Raw genomic sequence first — 4,775 nt, 5'->3', positions numbered from 1 at the left:
GATACCCCAACAAATGTCTTACTAATGCTTCATATAATAGCAATACATAGCACATAGAGGGTATCTTTGGGAGGATTTTCTTTTCTTTTCTTTTCTTTTTTTTTGAGATGGAGTCTCACTCTGTTGCCCAAACTGGAGTGCAGTGGTAGGATCTCAGCTCACTGCAACCTCCGCCTCCCGGGTTCTTACAATTCTCCTACCTTAGCCTCCCGAGTAGCTGGGACTACAGGCTCAAGCTGCTACATCTGGCTAATTTTTTGTATTTTAGTAGTGAAGGGGGTTTCATCATGTTGCCCAGGCTGATCTCAACTCAGGCAATCCGCCTGCCTTGGCCTCCCAAAGTGCTAGGATTACTGGCATGAGCCACTGCACCTGGCTGGGATTTTCTTATCTCTAAGCATCTAAAGTTTTTTACTTTTCCACATTTTATCCCACTCTTTCACACTCCCAGGCCAACAATTTTGTGAACGCCATTTTTGAAGATACATAACAAAGGAAACATGAACACTGATATTGCCTAAGGCAGTATTTATGGTGGCAAAATTTTGGGACAGCCTTGTTGGGCAACGCTGAGACAGTAGTGTGAACCCAAAGTGTCTGAGGATCTAAAGTCATCTTGACCTTGGTGAGATCACCACAAAGATGTAAAGGCAGTCTCAATCGATTCGGAAAGTTTACTTTGCCAAGGTTAAGGACATGTCCTCAGGTGGACACGGCCTCAGCTGGTCCAGACAACATGAGCCCAGGGTGGTATGGGCAGAGCTTGGTTTTACACATGGAGACGGGAGACTTCAATCAGTATGTGTAAGATGTACATTGGTTCCGTCTGGAAAGGGACAAGTCGAAATATGGGATGGAGGGGAAGGTTCCAGGTCGTAGGTAGATAAGAGACAAAAGGTCACATTCTTTCCAGTCTCTGATTAACCTTTCACTTAATACAGAATTTACGTGTGAGAAGGGTTAGAGAAATATTCACTTATTCCTTAGTCGTCTTAGTGAATCTGCATTTTTACATGAACAATAGGGCAGAGGAAGCAATCAGGTGTGCATTTGTCTCAGGTGAGCAGAGGGAGGCCTGTCTGTCCACCTCTTTGATAACTTATCTTCACAGAGGTGGGACATCAACTTACATTGCCAGGGTGAAATTAAACAGAACTGTTTTAGGGTAAAAATCTTGAGGTCCACAGGGAGTTTCCTTGTGGGCAAATTGTGAAGGAAGTATGTAGCTTTTTTTTTTTCTTTAAATCTTTATTTAGGAATAAAATAGGAGGCAGATTTGCCTGTTACAGTTCCCAGCTTGAGTTTTCCCTTTGGCTTACTGCTTTGGGGGGATCCCAAGATTTATTTTCTTTTCACGGTAGATAGATACAATTCCTGTTTCTGGAGTTATTCTGGTTATTATTACTGCATCACAAGCTAGCCCGAAACTTGGTAGCATAAAGCATGTTATTATATTCATTGATTCCGAGGTCAGGAAATAAGACAGAGCACAGCAGGGATTACTACCTCTGCTCCAAGAGGTCTGCAGCCTCAGGTGGAAACTCACCAGCTTTGGGAAACTCTTGGGTTAACCGCTGAGGGCTGGAGTCATTTGGAAGCCTCTTCACTCACGTAGCTGGTAAAGGATGCCGGCTGTGGATGGGACTACCAGCTGGAGCATCTACATGTGTGGCCTGAGCTGCCTAAGAGTATGGTGGCTTCAGAGTGGTCAAACTTGTCATAGAGTAGCTCGGGATTCTGAAGGTGAGTCTCTCAGGACATCCAACCAGAAGCTGTGACTTCCCATTTCAGAATAAAAGTCAAAATCCTAACAAGGTCCTACATAGCACCCCAATTGTATGTGAGAGAATGATTCAATGGGAGAACACACACAAGGATGGGAGCACAGATTTCACCAGGCGCGGTGGCTCACACCTGTAACCGCAGAATTTTCAGAGGCTGTGGCAGGCAGATCACGAGGTCAAGAGATCGAGACCATCTTGGTCAACATGGTGAAACCCAGTCTCTACTAAAAATACAAAAATTAGCTGGCATGGTGGCACTGTAGTCCCAGCTACTCGGGAGGCTGTGGCAGAAATATCACTTGAACCTAGGAGGCGGAGGTTGCAGTGAGCCGAGATCATGCCATTGCATTCCAGCCTGGCGACAGAGCAAGACTCTGTCTCAAAACAAACAAACAAGGCCCCCGGAAACCTAGATGAAAGATGCAAGATTGTTTTGAAAAAAATGTGCACTCCTACGGTTCTTTATGGAGTATTGTCCTGAGCGTTGCGGGATTTCCAGCATCTCTGGTTCTGACCTGTGAAAGCCAGTTGTGGCCGTCATTGAAACGAGCAAAACACCCAAGCATTTCCAAAATACTCCTGCAGAGGGCGGTACAATTTTGTTTAAAATCCCATTGTTTTATATTTAGCAGTTAAGAGTCGGTGACTCAGGGATAAATATTTGTCACAAGAAGAACTTGCAGAGGTGCTTGTAACTGGCCCCATGGTGTAATGGTTAGCACTCTGGACTTTGAATCCAGCGATCCGAGTTCAAATCTCGGTGGGACCTTCTTACCTTTTTCACTTCTTTCAGTTTGTCTTGTCTCTTGAAACTATAGTGGTTCCTTGTAATCCGGTCCACCGTATGACATAGTATCTGATTCACAGTGGTATCCATGTCAGTCCTTAGAAGGGTGAGACCACCTGTGGAAGCAAGCCCATATGCACAATCAACACTGCCAGAAACAACTCCCCAATTCCGTAAGCTGTGCCCAGATGCAAACGGGAGAGGGGCGCCTGTCTGAAATGTCTCTCCATGTCTTGATTCCTAGATGTCTGTGTACATAATAAAGAGATGCCTGTTTTTAAAAGAATGACCACATTACCCTATCACTGGAAAAAAGGTGTCTGACATGAGAAGTGATAAATATCTGATTTTAAGTCAACAAATTTGTAGTGGTACTGTTCTCCCTCCAGGTTTCACTCTTTTTCCAAGGAATACTCTCAGTGAGGATGGGATTCAAGCCCACACATGAAAAGTGTAATGTATTAGCACATGGTCAGGCCACCCATCCTATCCTGGTTGCAAATTTTTAGTTTTTTTCTTAGACTTATTTTTGATAAAGCCTCTGCACTTTGATTAAGTTGACAGGCATGGTAGAGTTCAAAGTTCGTCAGTGCACAGCCCTTAGAGACTCTCACACAAGTCCTTTCCCTTTTGCCTGAGACAGCTGTTTTACATTTGAGTGATTGCTGTCCTAACCTGCACACATTTCCAGCCTTGTTCACCGCCATTCCTGCCACACGCAGAGCCAAATATTAGCTTCTAGTCACCAGCCATGGTAAAATTATTTCTCTTCTTCAATTTGTCCCTCTTTTCTCATTTTCTACCTGCAAAACATTTTTGTCCTTCCCTCTACCCTCACGTTGTGAGATCTACTTGTTTTCCTCATTCTTCAAATATTCACTTAGACCTTCCAGACTTTCTTACTGAGACCTTCACTGGGCTTGCTTTATAGGGGCTTACATGCCCCATCTATGTCTCCTCAACACCCTAAGTCTCCTTCTCACTCCACCTCATGATTTAATTGCTCATTTAATAAGCTCTCCCTCTGAGTCTAGACAGCAAGTTCTCCTACGGGAAAGACCCGTACTGTGGTCTTTTTTCATTTTTCATTTCTCAGTTGCATCATGTCTGGCTCATGTTAGGAGTTCAGCAATACTTGCTGAGTGCAGAAAGTTTAATGTAGTTTGATGATCCTGAAATCTAGGGTAGCCTGTGTCCATTTGGTTACACATCTCTCTTCTCTGCTTCTTCCCATTTCTTTTTACTCTTTTTTTACTCCTTCCCTTCACTGATTCCAAGTCTACATGCACTCTAAAGACAAGTCTTCACCCAAGACTGGAGCAGAAGTCTCCCTGGGGGTGAACTGCAACTATGACCGTGTCTTAATGAGGGCTTTCAGTTAATAGCTGAAGTAAGAATGGGAGGTATGTGATTAGATCACTATATTTTTCACGTTTTTGGAATTTATCTTGGAAGAAAGGTTCCTTTCACTGCATTCTCGGCCAGTCGTCCGGAAGTCCACATATGCCTTGGTTACTATTGCTTGTAGGGAGCCCAGGGCCTGACATCATCCTAGCCTCTGGAAGGTAGTAACAAAACATTCCGGATTAAATTGAAAATTTTTGATTGCTACCAATAAGCAAAGATTTAAGCTAATAAATCCTGTGTCCTTTCTGAGGATACAGGGAGGAGACAGTAACCTCTGAAACCATCACTTCCTCTTGCCTTGGTCAAGAGAGTTTCAGCTTGCTGCTCTCATCACAGTGGCCTGAGAGTGAGAGTCTGGGAAGGCTTTAGGAGACAGCCCAGGAGAAGCACGGATGTATTCCTTCTGCTAACCCACAAGTTGCTGCTCAAGGCACAGGCACCATTCTACACGTGGTGCACTTTTTTTTTTAAATCTACCAGGAACCCCAGAAGGTTAAGAACCTTGGGGCAGGGTGCGGTGGCTCACACCTGTAATCCCAAAACTTTGGGAGGTCAAGGCTGGTGGATCACTTAAGGTCAGGAGTTTGAGACCAGCCTGGCCAACATGATGAAATCCTGTCTCTACTAAAAATTCAAAAATTAGCCAGGTTTGGTGGCACATGTCTGTAATTCCAGCTACTTGGGAGGCTGAGGCACAAGAATCGCTTGAACCCAGGAGGTGGAAGTTGCAGTGCAGTGAGTGGAGATCACAGCACTGCACTCCAGCCTGAGTAACAGGGAGGTTGGGAGATTGTAAA

At 44.5% G+C, this 4,775-nt stretch overlaps 1 non-coding gene across 1 annotated transcript; it reads left to right on the top strand.

Annotated features, from left to right (window-relative positions):
• Positions 1 to 2,481: 2,481 nt before the first annotated feature.
• Positions 2,482 to 2,553, top strand: TRNAQ-UUG. Its single transcript has one exon. It is a non-coding gene; the product is annotated as a tRNA-Gln (tRNA).
• Positions 2,554 to 4,775: the final 2,222 nt, after the last annotated feature.

Source organism: Cebus imitator, unplaced genomic scaffold (genome assembly GCF_001604975.1).
Source record: "Cebus imitator isolate Cc_AM_T3 unplaced genomic scaffold, Cebus_imitator-1.0 Scaffold918, whole genome shotgun sequence".
In the NCBI taxonomy this organism is placed as follows: Eukaryota; Metazoa; Chordata; class Mammalia; order Primates; family Cebidae; genus Cebus; species Cebus imitator.
This window is presented reverse-complemented; position numbering and strand designations above follow the sequence as displayed.